This window comes from Homalodisca vitripennis, chromosome 8, assembly GCF_021130785.1.
Source record: "Homalodisca vitripennis isolate AUS2020 chromosome 8, UT_GWSS_2.1, whole genome shotgun sequence".
In the NCBI taxonomy this organism is placed as follows: Eukaryota; Metazoa; Arthropoda; class Insecta; order Hemiptera; family Cicadellidae; genus Homalodisca; species Homalodisca vitripennis.
Genome location: NC_060214.1, coordinates 58,230,060 through 58,248,751, shown reverse-complemented (window position 1 = coordinate 58,248,751; position 18,692 = coordinate 58,230,060).

Genomic DNA, 18,692 nt, shown 5'->3' with positions numbered 1-18,692 from the left:
GATAATTTTTTTGTATTTCCTTGGACATTTGAACTTTACATCTGGAATTCTTAAGGCAATCGAGATTCAGCTTTTTTGAAGTAGCTAATGATGAAGGATCGTGTTGAAAAATGTTCAAAAGTACTTCAGGTCAAGTAGTTACTTCCTTTATTCATTAAGTTAATAAAGCTGCTCATCCAATATTTGTATTAATATTTATATCGTACTTCACCAACAGCTTTCTTTATATTTCTTGGAGAATAAGGAATTGTAAATCTAATACGTATGGTCCCACTAAGCGCAGTAAGTGCAGAGTTTCTCGGATGAGGAAACAATAAGAAGAGTAGAATAAAACTATTATCTCTCGAGATCACCAGTAAAGGAAATAAGGGTAGCTGCAACAACATTTTTAACTTCACGTGAGCTTGTTTCCTTTTATATACCCTTGGACGCATTCTATACAAGTTAGAACTAACTGTGCTGGTCAACTCAATAAATACTGAAACTTTTGTACTGTTCTAGTACTTAGAAGCTAAATAAACCTATTGTTGCACATTTGTACGATCATATTTATTTATAAGGTACTATAAATTTTAAGGAAAAAAAATAAAAATATAATATTTTAATTAATAATATTTTTACTAATGCAAAAGAATGAAGATTAAATCTATGAGTAAAATTAACGTTTTTGTTCTCCTATCTGAATATGTCAAATTCAATTCATAGTAAGGGAAGTAACATGTTGGTAAATTGTTGATAGATATATTGGATAATTAAGGTAGTAGTAGTGATCATTATTTGGAAGTAATAAGTTTACTTCCTTCTTATTTCGTCAGATATTTTTGGTTATTTCATGTTAGCAATACAAGTAACAATACTAAGTATGTATAAAATTGTACGTTCTCAAAAGAAATTAGATCCTTAGCTATACTTATATGTTAGTAAAAAGAATGATACTAAGCTAAACCCTTTAAACGGTACACACTTCGTATTGAAATTAGTTTTTACTATGTAGATAAGAAGATAATTGAGAAAATTTAATGTTACGGATGAAATAGTTCTCCATTATATCCTGCATCCCATGCTTTAATAAAGCTTTGCCAAATCTCTGGAGGACCTTGCACAAAAATCAAACTCAATATCTGCATTTTAAAATAAAAATTTCTTAAAAATGTCAAATCGGTAACTCTATTGGTTGTTAAGAAAATGTGCAGGAAACGTTTAGGTAGACATACTAAGATAACACGAATGGTGTTAGCTCTCTTAGAGGCAACAACATTACAACGTTTGGACCTAAATCTCAATTCATTCTTTAGGCGACAAAGAAGAAAATTTATTCAAACGCGTAGACAAACAGAAGAGTACTGGTGCCAGCCCTCTTAGTGATGGGATAAAAATTCAAATTTTAAAGGCCGGGACACACATGCCCGCACCGTGCCCGACACGTGAGTCGGCCGTTTTTTGGCCGTCATACGTTGAAGGAATTGAAGTGCAGTATTCAATCTGCAAGTTCAGATATGTCCGCACCGACACCAGACCGTCGTGCCCTCATCGTGCCCGCACCGTCACCGTCACCGATTTTTGGAGTTTTAATTTTGACGGGCACGGTGCGGTCTACGACGGTAGATCAGTCATGGATATAGAACACTTATCGAAGAAGTAAGGAAATTTCTTGTTATTTATCTATTATTCATTCTGTTATTTATTTATCCTACTATTTAAAGTTATGATCAATCAAGTGAAAAATATCGGAATGCAGAGTATAATGAGAATGTGTTGAAGAAGAATACGGAAAATTAGAAGTTGAAAAAAGCATAAATTTGAATAGAGTTTTGAAATATAATTCTATGTTGGTTACTGTTGCTTTCTTTTTTTAACTATTTAAGTAGTCTAAACGTTCTATTTTGTTGAATTATTTAGTATAGACTACTACCTTTACACCCTGCATTCACGTAAGAAATCATATTTATTGATAAAAGTATTATTATTTTTTTACATTTAGAGTAAGCTAGTCATATTTTCTTATTATACTCAAATTACAAAAAATTTAAAAAGCTATGAAGTACTATAGTTGTCATGATTTTAAACGACTAAATTCGAATTATGTAAAATCTATAAAAAGTTTCTCATTGATTAAGAATTAACATGGGTATACTTACTTACACAAAATTCTAATTATCTTGGGTGCATTGAAGTGCTTGCTAAATTTATTCCAGTATTTTGTATAGATCATACTTAGAATGTTTCTATAAAATTTAAATTATTTATTCTTTTCTCTACAATAAAGTTAAAATAAAAATATTCTATTTGCATTAAGAAAAACATGTTCTCTAGTATATATTTTACAAATACTTACTATTATTTACAAATTATTATAAAAAGACCTGTAACACTATAATGTTTTGGGTTTTATACAAAAAATACCAAATGTAATGTTTATGGTGTATTTGACCGAAATTCACTACAATGCAAACACAATGAACAAGAATAATAGGGATAACAAATATAACCAAGATAATGTCATTTACAAATTTTACATATTAGCTGATTGCACTAAGTTTTACTGTATCATTGCAATGTTTCATTCACTACAGCGATTATTAAAAATTATAACAATAGAATTAACATTCTTCATCGCAAGCAATACTTAATCTTCTGAATATTTTTTAATAACTTCCAGTAATATATCATGGGTGGAAATGCATCATTATGGAACTCGATGTTGCCTATTTGTTTTCCAGATGTTATGCGAGCAGAGAGACAGAAACTATTAAATTGCACGGGCCTCTCAAGTGATTCACTTCACTAACTTTTCCACCACCTAGCTTACTGTTGGGTGTAATAAAAATGAATATCGCAATTATACCCTTGACAAGTTAATGTAGGTCACGGCATTGTACAATGTACCATTTTTTCTGGAATTCAATTTACCTTGTGAATCTTACATATTAAAATAATTAAATAAAGGCAAGCGTATCACTTTTGCATGTTACACTGTATCGACAATATGACCATTGAATAAGGAAGTTAAAATAGAGTCAGGTAATTATTTAATGTATCAATAATAATTGTACTAATAGGTAATAAATTCTAATGGGTCATTACAGTATTAGATTACCTGGGGCAAGAGAGTGGCTTTGATATTTCTTTTAATGCAAGCACATAGCCTCAGGATATTTGCTCTAGTTGTTTTCATTTGACTTGGTAATATATTTTTACCTTTGGGGAGTTAGTAATAGAAAATTTCTTATAATATTTATTTTTCAAATTCATTAATGATCCAATGAGTGTTGTAATTTAGGAGTAATTAAAAACTAATAGATTTAATAGTTATATTCTATATCAACGCTATAAGAGCAAAACTATTTTTAAAATCATAAATTTAATATATTCATAGAACTATTAGTTTGTAGTCAGGCATATGTCTAATTGATGAATATTAAAATAAGTAACTTATTATTTTTTGTAATTTTGTCTGACTAGAACGTATTATCAACTTTCCACCACAAAGAGGTGACGGCCATTAATAAATTTCAGGAGGTTATCTCGGCTTTACTTCTGCTTCATGAAATAGATGGTAGCTTTCAGTAACGATAAATGAACTTAGATGTTTCGTGTTAAATCCAATATATCTTACGTGCATTATAGGATCTATTTATGCATGTATATTTTCTTGATCAGAGAAAACCAGAAAACATAACTATGCGCAAATACATTGAGATTGGAGTTAACTACAATGGCCCTAAATATACATTTTCTCACATATCGTTTTGTTCGTATCAACAAGGAAAACTCAACATTGGCGTTGGAAATACAATTAACTCAAAACAAAAATGCTTATACATGTACAAACCCTAAGATATTAGTACGAATCCGCGGATAGATAAGTGCCAGTAAAATAAAGGTTAATAAAATGAGTCTATAATTTATAAAATATATCACTCTGATTTATATAAGTACGTGCATGCCTTGCATAAATGCCTGTTCAAAAAGTTCAATAATGGTAGGAGGAGGACTGACAGACATTATGGCCGTGTAGCTGTTATCATAGAAACGTTTACCGGAAACGGATGTGAACATTGTGGCCATCAGTTGTTGTAATTGATAGCTACTTGGTCCGCCAACTTATAACATCCGGTAACATTCTCTAATTGAATAATTACACATGCAGAAGACCATTACTTTGCAGTGTAATCTTTAACGAAATTTATATTTTATGTTTCATATGTGTATGTTTTATCTTATATATATATATATATAAAATATATATATATATATATATATATATATATATATACATAATATATATTATATATTAATATATATACGCATATATATATATATATATATATATATATATATATATATATATATATATATATTAATTAATATATAAATATTAGTCAATAAATAAATTTCTAAGGAAATCACATCATAGCTCAACACTGTTAATTAGCCCATTAGTATTACGTATGGATCTGGCTGACAGGAACAAGACAAGTTGTCATGCTCCCTAATTGCTAGTTACTCATTGTATGAAAAGTGTGACGGTAAATATTACAAATAGCAGTAATGAGCTCGTACATAAGAACATTAATGATAAAATGTGCAGGGATATTTTAAGACGTGTGGTAGTGATGAATTATAGGATTTAGTGATACATAGTTAGGTAGTTTATTGATGTGGATATTGTGAGGGAACATTCTAGTGTGATTCTAGTACAAAGGTAAATTCTAACTTGAGATTAGTAGAAATATACAATGTCGTCATGTTTATAAGTGTATTAATAAAAATGTTAGTAATTATGTATATAGGAAAATAGCATTGAGGATGTTGGAACTCATATTACGACTGAGTGGATAAGCAACACGTAGAGTTTTTATTATAATTTAAATCTTACGTTAGTGGCTTTCCAGTTAAATTCTATATGGGGCAGACTTAATTATTCAAAATTCACCAGTATCTGCAATAAATCAGACAAACAAAAGGCCCGGGAACAAAGCCTCCAACATTTCGAATGAAAGGGCCTGTAATATTTATTTAAACTATGTCCAAAACTACGAAGTAATATGAGGTGGTATGTTTAAAGTTAAATGCATACAATTTAAATAATAAGTAAAACCTTTTAAATGAAGTGAATTAATATGATTGATTGAAATGAAATGATAAAGGTATTTTATTACAGAAGCAAATTTTGACTTAGAAGTCCTCTATGCTACTTAACCTCTAAATAAAAATATAGATAATACTATAATCATTGCTACTTCAATATGTTTTGGGCTTATAGAACTATTATTACATCGAATAATAAATATAGTATTAACGAAAGTGTAACAAGGAATGCTGTCCTTACAATCATTTACAATAGACAACCGATACAAGCTTTTATTGTTAAATACAATAAAAAATTTTAAGATTCATTTAGTTTACCATTTCTTTTGTAGTCTAAATTCGTTGGCAGTTCTTTGGTTTTCAGCTCATAAACAGCTAATAGTTTTATATATGTATGTTTAAATGCACAATGTAAAACACTAGTTTGTATAATGTTTATGAAGTTTTAACTTTTATAGATAATAGAGAACTTTAATTTAATTTACCACTCAAGATGAGGATGAATTGAAAATACTGCTATTACTTTTTTTGTCTATTGATCCAGCATCGCTTTTTAAAGAAAAAAGTGCAACTCTTAAGATACTGATATCTGATTTAGTAAAATGTATGTCTAAATAACAAATTTTGGTGGTTGATCCAATTGTTATACTTATGAGTTCAGCATATATTTCTCGAGTTTAATTTCGAAAGTGATAATTTGTGTTTTAGTCTATGGACGATAGCAGTTATGAGCTGCTGCGTTGCTTGTATTGGAGAGCCCATGGTCGTGGGGTCAAAGACGTTGGACTTTGTACCTGAGTTAGAGATATTGTAGATTCAAATCATGTCTGTGGCTGTAGCATCTTTTAAACAGTACTGTACCTTGTACTGTATCTATTCTCTTTATCATTCTGTTTCCTAAGATCCTTGCACAGGCCAGTGGCCTATGAGGACAGGCAGAATAAGGTTTAAAAGGGCATTGGCCTCTTTCTAAAACATGTCTATCTTATCCCGATTACAGAATCGTAACTCATAATATGTTGTACACAATTGTAATTTAATTATAGTTTATGAGTGGTACCTTTGTATTACATTAATAGTGTTGGCTAGGCAGATATTCTGCTCAATTCTGTCATATTTAGAGTCAAGACATCTTATTCCTAGTCCTATACTATTGTGTAAGAATGTGAATAGTAAGTAAATAATTTTTCCTGTAATTCTGGTGAAAATTATTGTACATCTTAAGTGCTATATATATATATATATATATATATATATATATATATATATATATATATATATATATATATATATATATTCGTGGAGGTCTAATATGAGAACTCTAAATCCAGCATAATAGAGGTTCCGAAGATTTTCTGAGCTCCGAAGTCTAGGAATAACCTTATTTCCTGGATCTGGAGGATGGGCACAAAATAACTCATGTATGTAACCATTACTAAATCTCTCTTATTTTCTCTAGAAGTATAATATCTAAATTCATGAAATTGTGGTCCCAACACTATGTCGAAACTTGACCTATTTGTACTGCTGTAGTTGTTGGTAATGAACCCTCATCTAGTTATTAATGCTTAATCTCAGTGCAGCAGCGAAACGTAGAGTATTTGTGACGTACTGTTCCCTACGATGAACTATCACCACTTCTACACATAAAGCAGCTATAGTGGGAAGGGCTGGTTCGATGTGAAAGTTAAATCTAGCACCATTTCACCTTCCTCTTACGTGCCGCATATGAAACCTAATGCTGTTGCAGACTCTTGGAATCTGGAGTCATCTTTGTATGAAGGGATCCAAAAATAGTCGGGGAAGAAGAACGAAGACGCTCAAAACGAATCTCGTCCCCCGCATTTTTTCGACATCAGAGACATCCAGACTACATAAAGTAGTGTAATCAAGGTGATAAGATATTATCATTGTCTCATAAGGTGCACAATTGAATAAATATCACCACTTACTCCCGGAGGTCAGGAACAGGTGTGAATTAAATGCATCAGTGAAATTCAAGGATCTTAGTATGGAGAATAAGCATACTTGAAAACCTAAAGTACAAATAATTATAGAAACGTTGGTGGCTTCTCTTATGGCTCTTAATTTGAGAGCGTTATATGATATTAAGGGATTTGTTTTATGAGTCGGTGTTCTTCCCTTGGGATCGTACAGGTATAACCATCTACAGTGTGCGTTTGTACCAATTTCTGTTTACAAATTATGTGAAAAACATGATACTCTATTTTATTATCTAAATTAATATTTTGAACAAAAAAATTATGGTTGCCTGTAAAGTCGGTTTTACGGGCGAAGATTTTACGTGACGTCTTTTTCTCGGTAGAATATTTATTGATATGAATATTATTAAATTGCACAATAGGAACAAGGAATTGAAGGAAATTAAGAATTGAACAAATTTTAACTATAGAAATATATTTTGTTTACTAAAACATTGTACATAATTTGAAATTAATTAAAATTTGTTATTGTAAATGGTAAAGTTGAATAAAACATTTACAAAATTGGAATTTGAAATTCTTGCTAAACACAGTTAAATTCTAACTCCGCGCGTGGTGATTGGTCGGTTTAGTTCGTTTGTTTGGTCGCACTGTTATGACAGGTTAGAGGTTATAATTTGTTATTTTAAATGTTTGACTAGCAATACGCGCTGTTTCTTCTCAATCGACTGAATTACGATTGATTGCAGAGTGATTTAAACTAATAATTTACTTAACACTATCAACATTTGTCAATAGTATGACATAACCTACAAACTCAGTTTCTCAACTTTTGTGTCAATCTAACAATTAATCAATCAATCATAGTTTACGATAATGAAAATATCAGTGTACAATTATTTACCTTATTGTTGTAGTTGTTGTAAATGAAGAATCTAAGCACTCCACATTTTCACGAATAAACATAGTTATCTGCTTTATCCCGTGCGGCGGTCCCACAGTTATCTGCTTTATCCCGTGCGGATCCCGTGCGGCGGACCCACTGGACGGGCATCGTAACGTTACCGGGCGTTACACTTTTTCATGAGTGACTCCGAGCCGCAACCTAATTTAAGACGTCACGTCAAAAGTATAACAGGAAGAGAGAAACAGGAAGAGACAAACGCGGAAAGAATCAAAAGAAGATAGACGGAGTAGATACTGTTACTAAAGTTTACATTGTTATCTTTGAAATATAATAATATGTTGAAAGCTAAGAGTGGACTCGGCTTATTGATTTTATTTTCCTTTAAAAAGAGGTAGCTGGCAGTTTTAAAAAGAAGAAGTTAAGGAGAAAGCTATAAAGGACGTGATCGGTAATTCATTTGGGAATTGTGGTGAGTACGAGAAGTCACAGGGTTACATAACGTAAAGTGAGCCAACACATTTTCCAAGTACACAGGAGGACACGTCCTCTTAGTGACACTAGGTAGGGGAGAAAGCGAGATCATTACTATAGAGGAGTGATAAAATTATTTCACCATATTATCTTTAGTTAAAAATAAGAATGCTTTTTAGCTTGCAATTAAATAATTATAGAGTTGACGCCTGGAGGAAAAGCATTATGGCCGTAATCCACGGTAAGGGACGCGTGATTGCGTCAGAAATTTACTACACGAAACTACTGCATTGAGACCATCCGTAATTGATACGAAGCGCTGACGCTAGTCACTTTCCATATTCTTTCTTGGCATAGTTATTAGCAAAATCTATTTATAAAAAAAAAGAATGGCCAAAACTTGAGATAAGGCAAGGCAATGGAACACGATGTTACAGTGGCTTATATATTACCGCAATCTTCACTTAATTCAATTAACAACAATAAGAAGCTGACACAGATAAATGTCGAGGGGTATTTGGAGGGAGCTTTTGGCGGGAGATGACTTGATTACAGCCGGGGAGGCTTCCCGCCATGTCGCGAGTTAATCGTTCCTCTCATTCTCCTTCCTTAGGATTAAAATTAACATTACTCTTTGTAGCCAAACCATTCATCAATGCTCTTTTCGAATGTAACTAAACAAAAACTCATACTATCTATTTTATAATTTAAACCCAAAAACGTGTAAGGAAATTATCGACTATGTTATTAAAATGATGAAATATTTTGACCGTGGTAAATAGAGTAGTCCCGATCCTAACCTCAACTTCAAAAAGGTTACGTAAACTAGAATTGATTTCATAAACGAAAAATCCGAAGTTGAATTGAGTAAGCATATACATGGAACGCAGCCAAACTCATTACATCTGTAATGGTAGCAATTGGTAGCAACGAGTTAAACTATTCTGTAAAGTGATAACATACATATGGTACTTTGTGCTGAACTGGCACAATTCAAACTCTACAAAAGAATCGATTTGTAAATTTGTTACAGAGAAAGACAGAAGTTATATACTTTCTCTGCCTACCGCTATATACTTTCAGTTTACGCCTTGAAAACATATTTTGATTCCGTATTATTAATATTAATAATTATTAGATATTTTTATATAGTAATATAAGCATATTAAAGAAAACCTTAGTTGTATAGACCAGTTTTCTTATTCCTTTATTGCCAGTAGCAGGCATTTGGTGCACCATAAATAATAAGCTTATTTGAAGTGACTTATTATTAATTTAGTTCCTTGCAGGCTTAAGGAAATTACAGGAATTTCTCCATTCTTGTCCATTTCTCGCCACAGATACTGTGGATTTTCTCTATATTCTTCTCCACAGCATCAGACATATTACCAGTATCTTCCAAATTAAACAAATATAAATTACTTTCGATCTTTGGGGGATTTCTATATTTATAACAACATTCTCTAACTAGCCTGTTTGTTTTAAAAAATTTTCACAACTCAGGTCCGCAATGCTCTCACGAATCATCTATATGCTTTTATCCTGGTTGTAATGCTCCAAAATCCTGCTAGTCCGTTTGGATCTACACTAGTTCAGGCTAGAATCTGAACACTCCATTACGCAGGGGAATTTTGAATTGATAAGCTACCTGAATCACAAAAGCCACAAAGATAAAATACGTTGCCTAAGTATGTTGCATGTCTAATCTATACATAAAAACCCCGATTTTCCTTATTTTTTATACAATTTTCGTAGTTTCTTAGATATACATATCTAAGTCTTTACGCGTACTTCGTTCTCATTTATAGGTCTCGCCTCAAAACGATATTAGATTTTTAGTTAACTTATGGAAAACAGCTTAGTTATATGCAGAATATACAATCCGAGGTATCTCCGAGCTAGGTAGTGTTTTAGGTAGATTAATGACTTTAGCACCACATATGATACTGACTCACAATGTTCTTTTTATCTGTAATAATTGTTATAGATGAACAAAAAAAAACATTGATTTACCACAAATAATTTGTATTCTGGCATTGACTTCGAAATAGGGTCTCGGGTATCCCAGACTAGAGATTTTAAGAATAAGAAGTCATGGGTCTTAGAATCTTTTCATTGTGTTTACTAGTACATTATGTTTTGCTTGTTTAGTACCATATTACAGTCCTTTATTTAGTTTCTAAACATAGTTACTCTAATTCTCTAATAATAGTATTATTATTTCAAATATATACAAATTCATGAGATAACGATTTACACAAGACACGCGATTTATGGGACAACCTCTTATTCTAACCGGTAAAATTTTATATTAATTCTAGAAATCGAATATAGAGATATAGGAATCAAAGTATTATAATACATTGCAGGTGTTTCTTTTTATCCTTCATTAATTAAAAAATAAAACTATCCTACAGTTATGTTTTATTACGGTTACGTCTTTTTTATTATATAGTATCACATTTTTATCTCCCTGTGTTTTTGCAACACGTGTTTTTATTTAGGTAGAAGTATTTTATATTATTTTTACAACCACTGTAAACTCCATTTTGTTTATCACAAAAATGAAATTTATTGGACAGGTTGATTTTTAAATTAATGAGCTATTACAATGTTGTCATTAATACGTTGGTAATTTCCAATTAACAACCTTTTTTGGACCAAGTGAATAAGGAGACTTTGGGAGAATGCCAGAGCTTTACATCTGACAGTAAACTGCTCCATGATGTTATAGCCGCTGGCAATTTTCCCATCCTCTTCTTTCCTTTAATAGGCACGCCCTATAAATTTAGTATTTTATTTATATATGATTATTATAATGGCAAATTACAATTACTTCTTTAAGTTCAATATGATGAGCTCTAGTAATCTTTAAATTAAAAACAGGAAAAGTTTATTTAATAATATTTTCATTACAATGCATTTGGGAATATAATTAAAACGGACTTTTTCATTTAAAGAAATATAAATTCAACCAACAGTGGATTTTGGTATTATTTAGATGCCAATTTTTTGCAGAGCTTACTAGGGAGCGAAAAACTGCATTATTAGAAATAAAAGATCTTCTTAGACTTATGTGAAAATTACATGTCATAATGACGATCGGTCTTGTTTTGTGCCTTCCAAAAGGAAACAATGTCGGCAAGAAGGAAGTCACTCTGTCCCCACCTATTATTTGTTATTGGGCTCAATATATAAGTAGGAAAATACATACGTACGTATTGTAAATATAAAACTTTACGAATACTCAAATGATCTAAACTTCAATTTAGGTACTACTTATCTCAAGGGAAGTTTTTCTTTTCCAGATATGGAGAAGTTTTTTAAAATGAAGTGTTTCTGGTTACAAAGTACCACCGAAGCACGCACTGTGGCCAGGGACATTTCTGATCGGTACTTCCCGACCTCAGATCTCGAGCTAGATCGTCGAACGCGTCTTAATGGAAGGAAATTGTGTACCAAGCTGGCCAAGGAACTTAGTAAAGGTATTTATGGGGATATTTAGTGTACCAAGTTTTGAAATAGTTTGAACATTTCTATCACCTGTTTTTAGTAATAGAAAATTATAGTAAAGTAATTTTTTACCTAGTTTCGACTTGCTTAAGCTTTTGTGGGAAATTTATCGTTTACAAAAGACATGTCCTATAGCGTATATATAAATAAAAAGCTTCTATATCCAAATACCCAAACTTTTATGACTAAAGCACCTAGAGTATATTTTGAAAACCTCTAAATTAAAAACAACTTGTCAACTTAAATTACAACAATCTGTTACTAATGGACGTGAAACGTGCAACAAACCACCGTGAGGTTCTTGCAAAATTATGAAAACGTCTAAGGAATGCAAAAGTAGCGTAACTGGTTTAACATATCCCATCATTTGCTATTTAAACTGTGACTCTAAGAATGTAATTTATCAAATTAACTGTAAATTTATTAACAAACAGTAAATTGGGCATACATATAACCACCTTCGAATCAGAATAACAGGGCTCAGATTTGATATTTTTTATAAAGATAAGGAGAAGCCATCGCCAAAACATGCTGCTGAGTAAGAAAAACCAAATTGAAGATCTTTATTATCTTAAAGGGATTAATAAATGGTCTTTCCTTGTCCTAAAGAAAATTTTAAAATCTTGAACAAGCCCATCAGATAATTAAAAAATGTAAATACTTACTTAAGTTTGTGGTTATTTTCTTCTTAGTTGTTATTTTTATTGTTCTTTTAATATTCTTATTTTGCTTCCTGAAGATGTGCGTATAGAATCCGACGTAATATTTAAGCTTTTTCTGTTTGTTTTTTATTTCAATAAGTGAAATATATATGAGGACAATTTCAATAGGTTGATTTTATATACTACTTTTCTTTTGTATTATTACTTATAAAGTTATTTTTCGCATCTAAGCACGTGCCTAGAAAAGATACTGAAGTTAGAGGTGAAAATATGCATTTTTTAAGTTAAGGTATATAAACTTTGACTAGAGGGATTAACAGACACAATAACACATTTACTCGACGTGATTTATTAAAACACTAAACATTCATATTGATACGTTTATTTTACACAGAGCGTGATTAAAAAGCATGCAAAGTTACTACTATAAATGGTAAAAAGTTCAGTACTGAATAGCTGCTATTCTATTCATTATTAATTAAGCGATATCATTTTTAATTTTGTTGACCATTTTTAAATTAATCTGAATGAAATTGCAATTTAAGCGTAACTAAATAACATTATTTGAGTATTTGTTTTAAAACTAATATTATGCAATATGTACCTAATACATTTTGGTATGTTTTAGCATTAGAATTAGTAAAATAAGCCATTTTTAATTTAGCTCCTTTCACCTTCGTCTGAAATATGATACTGATACAGACTTGACTCCTGGAGTTTAGATTTCAAGTCTGTCTGAAGAGATAACAAAACTTCGGCGACGAAAAGGAGCTAAGCATCGCTTCGACGTAACAGTCACTTACACTTCAAAAGTTCTTCCTGGTTTACAAGCAGCTATCCAGTGTAATCTAGATGGAGATGGTCTCAATGTCTCAATTGTGTGGCTAGTGCACTAAGCGGAAGGTGGTATGGAACTAACGGTTTACTAAATAATGTTTATTCACTTTTAGTAAAGTTCAATTTTATATCAGTTTTATTTTAACTATTATATAATAAGACTCTAGATTTCATGTATGTTGGAGATAAATGTTCAAAACCTAGCAAATAAAATATTTAAAAACATTGTATAGTTATGTGGAATTGAACTGAATATAGAACGTTGAATTAATCAGAAATTCTTAGCTGAGATTCGTTTCATTAAAATATGAATATAGGTTTTTATAAATTGAAAAAGGGATTTTTCCATATTTTATTTTCAAGATAAGTACAATTTCAAGTTTCTTTATTCTCAGCCTACCAAGGAGAAAACGTACATTGTAATGATGATATAAATGTATATTTTATATAGTTTTTAACAAAAATATTTAATAGCGCATTTGTTATTACTCCAGTGGATAGTTCAGCATAAATTCAGAGTTGCAGTAATGGAATGCACTAGTATTGGATGCGACATCAGATGATAAAGCAGTTCGCCAAGTTGTTGGGCCGACTTTAAATACACCAAAGTTGGCGGTCACTCAGCCAGTTGGCTGGGGGCCACCAGGCCATATCGTACCATTATGACACCAATTCCACTCAACATAAACAACGCCCTCTACTTTAAAAATTCCTTGGCAAAATCCTCTCATTCATTCAATATGATAACATATTCATTTCATGACAAACAGCACATTTTATCAACAAACTTTGATCTTTTTATGTGACAGTCATGCCAACATGTATGGGAGACGATTTTCCAAGTACCACCCAAGGCCTAAGTGAACGCAAATTTGTATAATTTGCATATATTTTTATAATTTTAAGATAATATTGTAATTGAAAGACCTGATAACAGAAGTATTACTTCTGGTTTGAGACAAAGCTCAATAAAAGATAAGGTTTCAGAACTCTTTCAGTCACCAATTAGAAGAAAAAGGTTACATTAAGAGTGAATAGTACTCTCAAGGATAATTTTTCATGATTCCTTTTCATTTATTGGCTGAGCGTCAACGAACCTACTCTATCTGCATGTATATTCGTCTTTCGCTGTGCGATATCTCAAAAATGAACTTACCTATTAGTATAATTTTTAAATAGGTATATATCTCGACCTTTTCAAAATTACTCGTTATTTGATTCGATTTAATTAAATATTATATTTTATATATAGATACACATACTGCCCTGTTCTAAAATATTATGTCCATTCATTTTTAAAGACATGTGTTTGTAATTAAGACCATATTTGTTTATATTATTATTGTAACTACAATTATTCAGTTATTTGGGTCTGATGATATGTTTCTTGAACACGAAAGGCCTCACAAAAATAAATTGTATATTATTTGAGTGTTTGTTTTTAAATTTATATATAGGTAACTGTTGTTTCGTATGTAACTTGGTAACTTGTTATTGTATGTCTATTTCATTGCCTTGATTTTCGATTGCCATAAAAACACTTCTCGTTTCAGATAATAAAATCAGTTTTACATGGACATCTTTAAATTACTACACGAAAAAATTTCCTTTCTTCAATTTAGAGCATTGTATGGTTATCTCTTGTTTAACTACTAAAATTAACTATTACGTATTAAATAAACTTCTAATTGAATATTTTTAGCAAATTTCTAAAATAAAATAAGTGATAGATATTCTATCCCTTTGTCACGCAAGTAAGAAATAAAACACTCATAAAATAAAACAGATAAGATCAGCAAATCGAGATCGGGGCACAAAATTAGCAAGTTCAACCTCTCGATATTTATTAATTGTCTAACCAAGTAGTCTAACCATATATAAGGATCTAAGAATATAATATAAAGCAATATACCACCAAAGATCAGCGCTTAAATCGACCTAGTGGAGTGAGTTACTACCATTATCGGTTCCTGATCCATCCTTAATCCTGACAAAGTGCAGAGACATCTGGCGGTGGTTAGAGTAAGTAATGGGAATGGCTTCAAACTCAGATAGCTACTCCTCAGTGGATATACCGCACTTTAAAGCTACATTTCGACATTTTTAAATTAGTGAGGACGTAAAATATAAGTAACAAATTGGCATATAATGCAAGTTTTTGGTCATTTTATATGAAGACACTGAACAGCGTTATGTGAGCTGATGGTTTCTTTTTGCTTGACTTTGCACATTACAAAAAGGGTTATTTTTTATTACTCGTAGTAGGAAGCCTCTCTTCCGGTGACCTTAAAATGAGTGTGGAAATAAATATTTTCCTACAGCACTTTAAGACCTCCAAACATTTATAAACAACATTTTCCTTTTGAACACAATAATAGTATATTCTTTCTAAAGGAAACCCACAAACAGTGTTATGTTATGATTATGTATGTATTCCTTTAAGCTATGCAAACATCCCAAAGTTCTGTAATGAAATTGATTGGAGAACTACATTAACGGCCTAACCTCTGATGGATCTGCTTTAATAAGGGAAAACACATGCGTTTCTGTGTGCTGCAATTATTTAGTAATATTCCAGGGAGCTTCAGGTTTACACAAATTTCATTAATTCAAAACAAATTTTAAAGTAGTAAATTTCAACCATATTTCAAAAAATGTATATTTATATATTAGTTTACTGTGCTAGATCATATCCATAAATTAAGTACAAATACGTATTTTTTTATTAATTCGGACAACAGATGATTCAAAAGGATAACCGAAATATTTGCATATTGTAAAAACTGTTTAAGATCGGCCACTAAAAACATCTTCAAGATTTTGGAGACCAGGTTCTCACATTGATAGCCCTAAATATATGCAAAATGACGGAAAATATCATACTCTCTTGATTTAAAACAATGTTTTGCGTTTCAGTTACAAAAGCAAGTGTCCTGTTACCCTTTACGCAAGAGTGACTACAAAACTCGATACAAAACACAGCTTGAGAGATGAGGCTGTATTGTATAGTTAGTTCAAGTTATAATTGGTTTGTTATGAGGGCTTCATCTCCCCAACCCTGTGTCTAGATGGAGCACCTGTGAACAATTCATTGTATTTTACACTTTGTATATATGACTATTTTTATTTTTTTTAACTCCAAGTGTGTTGGGACTTGAAAATCTGAACAAACACTTGTAACATAAACAATGTATGATGGTTTATGAAAACAGTTTGTTTTAAAGTTAACATTTTTCACGTTAAAATGTGATAAAATTACTCCGGTTGGGCTATCAAGAATTTTGGGATGATTTTATATTTGTTTTTATTGCTTTAATGAGAAAATTCCTATTTTTGCAGATAAATTCATAATCACATTCATAACTTGAGAAATAAATTATTATAACTGCTTATCATTGCAGTTTAAAAGTATTTTGGAACATTTGGGTAGGTTGGTAACACAATCTTTATAACGATTTACAATGTGATCTGCAACATAGATTATTAAATTACAGTTCAGACATTGTTTTATATTCATGAGAAATTTTCATTCCCAGACTAAATATAAATTCTTTGAAAATTCCTTACAAGGCAAATTAAAATATTATCAACAAACTATTTTAAATTTTAAGAAAAGATATAAAAATGAAGTACTAAGATTGAGGAAAATAATAAAGGTGAGAATGTTTTTAATTGGCAAAATAATTTAAATGTATTCAATGTAGACATAAAATGTAAAAAATATTTAAAACGTTATAGCAGGTTCCCATTATTATAATATTTTACAATCATTGCATCTTAAATAAATTTCAGTTATTCATCCATCTTACTTGAGTATCTCTAAGTATTATGTAATAAGAAAAGGTATGAAACACCACATTTAGTGTAACAGGCTTGGCTGAGATTCATACAAACTTTTAAGTATTGCTTATTTAATAATGCTACGTTTGTTATTATGAAACGTGTCAAAATTTCATACTATAGTGTGTTACAAATTTATTTACTCATAACTCGTACTTTCTTGTTACTATTAATGTCACCTATAAAATGTATCACAGTGCTCAGAATAATACCTTGGAGTGACAAGCACAATAAACGAAATTAGTGTTGCCTATATAGAAATGAAACTTCATACAACATTTAAAGCCCATGTGTAAGTTTGATCTTCAGCTCTCTTATGGACAAGCAAATATAAGTAAAACAAATTTCCATATACAAGTAGTTTGCTTATAGATACGTTGAATAAATTAATGAAAATAAACATGCAATTTTAATATAATAATTCCTGGAATTTATTTCAAAATGTCTTGAAGCAACTAAAGGAGCAAAGAAGCAAACTCTAGTCATATCCCATGTCGTTGAACAAACTAGGATGAGTTATTTAATGTAAAGAGAAGATATAGTAAGAAATGAGAAGGTTTGACTGGACATCATCAAGTGAAATGACAAGATTCAACAGAGGCTGAATTAAGAAGCAATAGTGGTGCTTGTCTGTCATGCAGTCTTGTTATCATACAAAATATGAATGTATTTTACAACCCATGGTTGAAACTAATTACACGAATTAGGGATTGAATAAATATGTAATATATTGTATTATATTACTCTATGTAAAGTAAATTTTATATCTAGTTTTATTTTACCTCAATTATTCTTTGGTTAGCTCAACAACGCTATCCCAGTAAGAGAACACTCCTCAAAATTTAGCCAAAAATTCAATATTTCTATCCAGATGTTTCTTGGTCTGTTTTTTGTTTACAAATTGGACAGCAAGAAACCATGCTATTCTCACAACATGAAACCTAAACATAGTTTAAAATTAAGTTTACTAATTCTCGAGAACTAATTAATTAGGGGTTACATAATGTAACTACTTGAATATAATATAAATAAAATATTAATTGAAACTCTTAACTCATTTAAATATTTAAGCACAGGGCTTAGACTTACAATGTATATCTTCCGCACATAAAACATGTCCCCTCTCATCCAAAGAGATTTTTAATAGCAATTATCTAATACTAATCACTGTAATTAAATTGAATAGCAAAACACTCCCAATTCAAGGTTAGAGGGATATTTATTTTATGAAATGACGACATGTTATAGTAGTCAATCTACTAAAATATTTGCCATAATTTTTCAACTATTTAAGGGTCTGATGTTGAGACTAGGGTGTGAAGCTAGTATTTACTCTTATAATGTGAGACCAGATTGTGAGACACGGGTGTGAGACCAGGGTATGAATCTCGGGTATAAGAACAGGATGTGTGGTCTGACGGTCAGGAA